Source organism: Uranotaenia lowii, chromosome 1 (assembly GCF_029784155.1).
Source record: "Uranotaenia lowii strain MFRU-FL chromosome 1, ASM2978415v1, whole genome shotgun sequence".
Classification (NCBI taxonomy): domain Eukaryota; kingdom Metazoa; phylum Arthropoda; class Insecta; order Diptera; family Culicidae; genus Uranotaenia; species Uranotaenia lowii.
Genome location: NC_073691.1, coordinates 107,618,508 through 107,626,954, shown reverse-complemented (window position 1 = coordinate 107,626,954; position 8,447 = coordinate 107,618,508). Strand labels below are relative to the sequence as shown.

At 38.2% G+C, this 8,447-nt stretch overlaps 1 long non-coding RNA gene across 1 annotated transcript; it reads left to right on the top strand.

Moving 5' to 3' along the window:
* The first annotated feature begins 7,174 nt into the window (after positions 1-7,174).
* On the top strand, positions 7,175-7,829 carry LOC129741724 (uncharacterized). The gene is made up of 2 exons (XR_008736483.1): positions 7,175-7,503; positions 7,581-7,829. It is a non-coding gene; the product is annotated as an uncharacterized LOC129741724 (long non-coding RNA).
* Positions 7,830-8,447: the final 618 nt, after the last annotated feature.

Genomic DNA, 8,447 nt, shown 5'->3' with positions numbered 1-8,447 from the left:
GTCGCGCGTGTAAAGAGTTCAAGCCAACAAACGTTTCGCAGCATCCGGGTACATGTAAACCGCGTCTCGCGTCGAAGCCATTCCAAATAGTATGTTTGGATTTTATACAATCGTTACCGCGTAGCAAATCTGGGAACATGCATCTTCTCGTCGTCATGGATCATTTTTCGAAATGGACATTAGGGTAAGTGAGCCTCAATTTGGCATGCTCCTTATCTTGGCCTGCCAAAATGCATTTTGGTGTTTTTGATGTCAAACATACGCCAAAAAATGAAAAAAAAATCAAACATAACAGAAAATTGCATATTGCAACATTCTGCATAGCATTTGTTCACAATTGAATTCAAATGACTACGAAATAAATTTTTTTCACATGACAAACTGCAAATAAAATTATGATCTTCGGAAAAAATCTTAAATGAACCTACCTTGCTAGTGCATCTGCCAACTTCGGATTGATTTTAAAAACACACCTCTTCACGGAAAAATCACTAAAAATCACCGTTGGATACAGCGAAACATGGTAAAAAATATAAAATTATTATTTACTCCAAACTACGTACATTTTTATCTAGAATTTAAGAAAATATAAACATTTTTTTTTGCCTAATCTTGGCATGCAATTCCACAAATAGAAGTCTGTATGTATGTGTGAAAACGACATCAGCAGGCAGTCGGCAGCCAGCAGCCGGCGGCCGTTCGTCGGCCGACGGTGCACAGTGGTCTGGAAATTGAAAAGCCGGTCAAAAGTAAAATGAATGTTTGAAATAAATTTAAAATATCATGAATGTATTTTGGACTAAAATTAATTCATTTATCTCTCAAGTCAACTCAAGCTTATTTGGCATCTTAGTTGGAATTATAGTGCTACAATTTGAGCTGCTCTTTTATGGTAAATTTCGAGAACTTTTCTTCTCAATAAAATTTACCTCTCAATAAATTAATTTACCGGATTCGAATCCGAATTGATATCTTGGATCTCAATGTTAAAGTTACTATATCCATACCCAAAAAATTCCACATTTGGAAATGAGGTTTAACGTATTTTGATTTAATTTGATTTGCTGCATATGTGTCGCTTTGAAAGAAATTGTTATAAAGCTCAAATTATGACACTCTAAATATTATGTTTATTTAAAAAAAAACTATTGCACTGCAATGTTGGAATACTATGTTGTAACGAACTTGAATTTTTATTGTTTGCAGTTTCATGTGAAATCAAAAATAATATTTTGACCAAGTTTGTTTTTAATTAAAGATCACTGTGCATCAACAGGAGGTGATGACGTTTGGTCTCTATTGGAAAGGAATATGCGAAAGAAGCGCTGCCGAGTTTGGGTGATGATTTTTCATGAGTGCGAGTGGGATGCAGCACGAATTTCAGCCAGCTTTTGAATTTGCTGTTCGCTTCCATTGCCTTTAGTTTCCAAACGAATGAGTGAGATGCAATCTATTTCTATCAGACTGGCTAGAGTGAGCGAAAGTTCGTCTTGTTTTGCTCTGGGGGAGGAAGACTGAAATTTGCTGCATCGTTTTCTGCATCGTTTTTTTACTGTTCGGCAAAAAGCCAGCAATTATTGAAAAGATTTGTAATCGTTCAAATTTTAACTTTAGATGATCAGTTTCGTGTAGCGAGTCATGTAACTCAGTTGTTTAGGTGCTAAATTTATATTTATCTATACTTTAGAATAACCATTAATCACACCACTTTTATATATCAGCTTCAAAACTTTGACGAAATTTGAGCGACTCAATACGCCTGATCATGCAAGAATTTGCCAGAGCAAAACATAACCTAATTAGATCATTGTTTAATGCAAAACAAGTGCTTTTCAAAATCAAACAAGTTTTATCAAAAATCACTAAATAAGAAAGTAAAATTTTGAACCTTCGCACTGGTCGGTAGATTGATGAGAGAAATTTGACGTTTGAAAGATTTTTTTCTTTTTTTATTCAGTCTTCCTCCCCCAGGTTTTGCTTTCCCGGTGTACGCAAACGATTGCTAGAAAATTCCTAAGGGCGACATTTTGAATATGTATGATTAAAGAATCTTTCGATGACTTAAGTTTTAGCTTTAGCTTGCTTCTTGCCTCGATCATAATAATTTTTAAAATGTCGTTCCTCCTTTTATGGGAGCGGAATAAAAAAAATATGAACATTTACTATCTTATGTTACCCTGTTAACTTCACTGGAAACATATCTATCATGATTGCATGTTACAGATTTAGCAAACGATTTGTTTGCTTGATTAATGAACATATTTATGTTATGTTTATGCCATAGTTTGGAACTTATAATAGAAATTATGAATACACAAAAACTGAAATAAACTAGTAATGCTTTTTGACGTAAGATTATAATTTTACATGCAAATATCAATTATAAAAATTGATTGACATTTCGTACTTCCGACTTTTTGAAAACAATACAGAACATTGATGTGCTTCCTTCCGGGATATTGTGTCGCCAGTCCAGCGCTGTAAAATCAGTTGAGCGACAATGGATTTTTCTCAGAGTAGGTAAGTTAAACCTAACGTCGGAAGTAGTGCGCTGGAATCGTACGGTGACCCGCCATCCAGCGCACTACTTCCGACGTTAGGTTTAACTTACCTACTCCGAGAAAAATCCATTGTCGCTCAACTGATTTTACAGTTTTTCCCTGTAACGACAATATTTTCAATGAATTCGTGGGGGCTGTTGTTGTATTAGTGAGGCAAGTTTTTCCTAGAGACGGCCAATTTAAGGAACTCATAAAGGGCCAAAATTCGGCGCGGGGGCTATGATAAGGAGCATTTCGATCAAAAGTTTGATCAGGTTTATCTTAAATTATCAACCGCTTTCAAGCAAGGACATATTTTTACTGCATTTCAGGCTAGTAAGCAATCATATTTGTCGAAGGACTTTTGAAGGTTCACATTACAGGTAGACTGCAATCATGGGAAATCTAGTCAACCATGCCTTAGGGGCCAAGATTGGGTACATTCACCCTACTCTTTCCGGTTAAAAAAATCTCGTCGTCGATAATTGTCAAAACCCTCGAAGAACAATGGTTCCGTCGATATTCCGTGCCCGAAATAATCATCAGCGATAACGCGAGCTGTTTTCTGAGTCGCGATTTTAAGAGCTTTCTAGAACGGTATCAGGTCAAGCACTGGACGAATGCGCGACATCATTCCCAGGCAAACCCGGTCGAGCGACTGAATCGGAGTATTAATTGTTCTATCCGCACATATGTCAAGAGTGACCAACGACTTTGGGACACTCGGATCTCAGAGGTCGAGTTCGCGATAAACAATACGAGGCATTCGTCTACCGGATTTTTACCCTATCGTGTTATTTATGGTCACGAAATCGTGTCGCGAGGAGATGATCATAGAATTGATCCCGATCTTCAAGAGCTTTCGGAGTCTGAAAGAATAGAGCAGAAATTGAGAATAGATCGTATAATTTGGGAAATTGTTTCGAAAAACTTAGGCAAAGCATTCGAGAAGAGTAGTCGAGCTTACAATCTCAGATCGCGTTCATATGCCCCTGTGTATTCGGTAGGCCAGAAGGTTTATCGGAGGAATTTCGCACAGTCGTCAGCAGGAGACGCGTATAACGCAAAATTAGGGCCAGCGTATGTTCCCTGCACCGTGATTTCCCGCAGAGGAACAAGTGCATACGAATTGGCAGATGAGTCAGGGAAGAACATCGGAATATTTTCATCCGCGGATCTAAAACCCGGCATTCCAGAGAAATAATTGAATCTAGGACTCCCCTGTGGATATGTTTCAACAAAAAAAAAAAAAAAAGAAAAGTTTAGTTTAAATAAAAAAAAAAAAAAAAGTTCTAAATCTGATTGATAGTTCTTGTAAAATTTTCATTATTCATAATCATATTTGTTTTTTCGAATTATTTTATAACCGCAAACCCAAATGTTTACACAAACAAAAAAAAAGTTTCTTTGATTATAGCAGAAATTGCACAATCCTAAAGAACAAAGAATAAGAGAGCAGCCTGCGGATTGACGAGTAAAACAAAGACAAATGGTCAGTCATTTTGAATCCACAGAAACAACTTTAATAAAATAGTTAGATCACCATATTTTTGTATCGCTCAGTAAAATTAACATTTAAACTTCACAATGCATCAGAATATCATAATTAGCGTGAATTAGATCAAAACTGATACATGGATTAAGCCTTAAAGTGCACAGATCATTCACAGCTCAGAGGAGCATCAACCGGTTGTTTCTCGTTATGAAATTCAAAAGCATATCCCGTCATAAAACCCCAACGCAATAGTATGAAAATTTGATAAACTTTCTAAAACTTAAATTTCTAATTATTCGAAGAATACGTTAACATCAGCAATCACAAGTCACAACTAAACGTTCTGTACCGATCAAGACGACAATGCCATTTGAGATGAAGTTCTTTGTTTGATTAAACTCGATCAACAGAGAGTAAGCAAGAGCTTTATTGTCCCACCTCAAACAATAGTTGAGATGATGAAGGAGAATGAGTTACAATACTGTATATGGTAAATGCACCTACGTCAATCATAAAAAAAACTTATATCTATTTTCTTTTTCTTTCTTAATCTATTTAAGTTACTTTGACATTAATATTCTCTTTTTTAAATGACCTCGTTAAGCAAAAAGCAACTCAACCCTGGGCGGCAAGAGTCATAATGAAGCCTTTATTATGAATTAATAACCTTCAGTTATTAATTCATTGAGGGGAGTGTAGGGTAATGTAACCTTTAGGTAATTTTGCCCCGTTAAACCCCCACAGAGCAAGCCATTTTGGAGTGTTCCCTTCGATCACTCAAAGCTTTCAAGCTGTTCATCGAGAATTTTCCGATGGAACTCAGCTTCATAGGGACAAAATATGTAGAGGAAATGAAATTAGATAGGTTCAGCTAGGTTAACATAAAAGAATAAATAAATAAAGCACTCCAAATGAAAATGATAGGGAAAACATTCAGCAAGTTTAAATTTAAAATACATTAACACACACATACAAGGGGCTAACTGAACGAACGGGAATGACAGTACCAAAATGTCATTGGAAAGTGGAACGGAAATTGGGTTAAGAAGAGGCTGCCAACTCCTTGACACTTAGCAAGAAGACTTCCTTTCCACCTGTGGTCACGCAAGCGCAAACACGCATTAAGCGCAAAGTTAACAACGTTAAATAAAAGTTAACATAAGTATTTTAGAAGTGGAAAGTTTAAGTGAGCTTCGAGATTATTTAAGTCAAGTGAGTTTGTAAACCATTCCATAACAAGAACCTCTCCTAACCATAGTTCCCATCCAGGACCCCTTTACATTTTGCCTGATGATTCTGGCTAAAGAAATCTGGCCATAGAATCCCGCCATAGTGGGTTCAGCAAAGCTTCCGTTCGTATGAGGCAAACGGGCCAGTGAATCACCGCTTTTCAGGCCGCTACTCTGCCATTGCCATCCTGAGTCAGGAGGATTCCAGGCAACGGATCCTACCAAGGCGACTCAACCAACTCCGGTTACACGTGGCAACTGGGCAGGTAAGCCGAAGCACTGGTCAAAGGGTCCCGACCATCCCGTGTCCATCCGCTAGTTGGGTCCACCAAATTGCCATCCCAAGAGGCAAAGGATCCAACGAACACAGTGGACAACTAGAGCGGAAAATCCCAGCAACCTAGAGCCCATAGTAATCCATCGGTTTCGTTGCTCTGTCGAGGAGCCTGCGGAGCGTAAGCGCTGCGGGCACCATCCAGAGCACCAGCTGGAATTTGGCATCAAACCATAAGGACAACAATAACCGCCAAACCGACGCAGCTCGAACTGGTTCCAGAGGGTGTTGTTTGATCCCTTCAAACGGGTTCGTAAAAATTCATTCAACCACCCTCCGGTTCCATAGCTTCGAATGGTCAGTGGATGACCACGATTGAAAACGCAGCATCGAAGGGTTCCCGTTACGGCCGGCCGGTACCAGCAGCAGCAGCGAAGCAGAACACACCCTACACACCCACACTACACAGAGTAAGTTTGTAATACATGACAATTTTGCCTTTTTAAAATCATTTTGTGTTCCTCCTTGAATATCCGACCAGTTCCCTTATAGCGAGAGCCGACCTTGAGCTCAGTGTTTCTTAAACTCTAGCTGGCCCAGCAAAAGAGGCGTTTGTAGCCCACCCCAGACGGTTGCCGTGGCTTGACCAGCAACTAGGGGCTATTGGCGACCTCCTTCCGAGTGAGCAAGTAATAGACTCCGTCCGTTTTTCGAGCGAACCTAGGTTGCCTCTCGAGCAATAAATGAGCACGATGACAGCAGTTAGAGCGAACCTAGGTTGCCCCTAGTTTGCCTCCAGGTGAAAAAAAATACGGTATATATGACACCAGGTGTGTCGATAGTGTGTGTGCGTCAGCGCTCTCGTTCAACACTTCAACAAAAAGCAGTTGAAGTTTATACATTTAAATATCGAATTTTTAAAAGAGGTTTCGAAAGCTTCTGTACACAGTAAATTTTTGCCTCAATTTCCAGCAAAAAAAATTGCTGGAAACGTTCAGCAATCCAAATTTTTGCTGGAAACCAGCAATCGGTTTTCTAATTGCTGGATTTTCCAGCATTCGGTTGTGTTCTTGTCATTTTTGCTGAAAAACCAGCAATCGGTTTTCAAATTGCTGGACTTTCCAGCAATTGATCTAGTTTGCTGGAAAATCAGCAATCGAGTTGTCAAATTGGAATCTGTTTGTTTGTTTGTTTGTTTTATTTGAACGGTCGTTTAACAGCTTAGGTCGTTCTGGTCGACGGAATCTGTTTGTTTTCGCACGCTGAAGCAAGGTGAGACTCTATTTTACGAAATTTGGTTAAATTAATATATTTATTTTTATTTTCCTCTATATTCTAGCAACCAAACATCAAGTCAAGGGTGAGTTTATATTGGACAGGAAGATATTCCATGAAAGATACTTATCAAACTTTTTTTCAGGTTGCGGACGATCAACACTTTTGCATAAAACTGCCACCCCTAAACCGCGGCGTTGGAATAAAAAAAATCATGTTCTTGAAAGTAAACAAATCCCTTATTAAAAAATTGAAAAAAAAAAATGGATTTTATTGCTTATTATATGCACAGCCAGTATTAACCCGCATACGTTAATACCATACGCTGAATCATCCGTATTATTCTCATCTGATTACGTTAATAGTAACGTGCATATCGCGTCATGGTTTAATGTGTCTCTGCTAAAACGGATGAAATACTATTTCTGGAAGATTCTAAGAATCTTCTGAATACCGAATCGATAAATTTAGCAACGCGCTGAAATGATAAAAAACTATTCCTGGAAGATACAATTAACGATCCTTAAAATAATTCGAGGTTTTTTGCAACACGCCTTAAGTTCTTTGCTGTCACGTTAACACACGTGGTTTAATTCGTGGAAAAAAAACCCAGCCAGAGTTCAATCTTGTGAATCTGGAAAGGGAGAAAGGTTGGATCATTCGGCGACGGAGCTAGCTTTGCCGGTAATGGTGAGTAACCTTAGATATTTATCAATACTTGAATATAAGCAAAAATTAATGCTTCTTTCAAAATAATGTTCTTTTAGGGGCTGTTAGGCAATTGGAGGCCGCGGATAGTCACCGGAGGAAGATGGCAAGATATGGCATTCCATCGGCCAAGAAGCGTGGCAAATTCAAGGACAACCAAGCACCACCACTGGAAAACCGCGGAAACGCCACAGCGTCAAACAGGAGTTGGATCGCGCGACCGTGGCCAAACTCAGTGTTTGTGGTAAATTGTGTTACAACGGCAGCTTCAAGATAGCATGTTTGAAATAAAAAAATGTGTAAAATAATGTTTATCTTTTAATTCGAAAATTTGACTTCAATAAGATAGAATAACCAAAACCCCAGTATGATTTTGAATATTTTCATATTTAGTTCACGATATGTGGTATCATCATCATTTTATGATTGGATCATTAGATAAAGATAACACGAATGATCAAACCGTTTTAGAACGAGTAGAAAAAAGCAAAAAAAATGAATGGTTACTCTACTTAACGACCCGTTCGCTGTATCGTAAAGTGCGTCCAAACGATTCCATTTCATGGAAAAAAGACTACCTTAATCGTACATCAATAATCCAAAACTATAAAGCAAATCTTTCGTGTGTCTTAGGAAGAAGATGATGGAAATCGTTATTGTATAATACTAATTTATGCGGGAAATATTTGATTTTGAATTGAAATGTACATTTGGTACTAAATATAGCCGGTTATTTTGAAAGAAATGCTGGTTTCCAGCAATCTGGATTGCTGATTTTCCAGCAATTTGTATTGCTGGAAACCAGCATTAACGTTTGCTGGAAAGTCAGCGGGACAAAAACCAGCAAAATTTTGCTGGTTTCCAGCAAAAAATAATTTGCTGTGTAGTTAGTTACTGAAAGGGAGGAGAACTTGATGTGTCTGCAT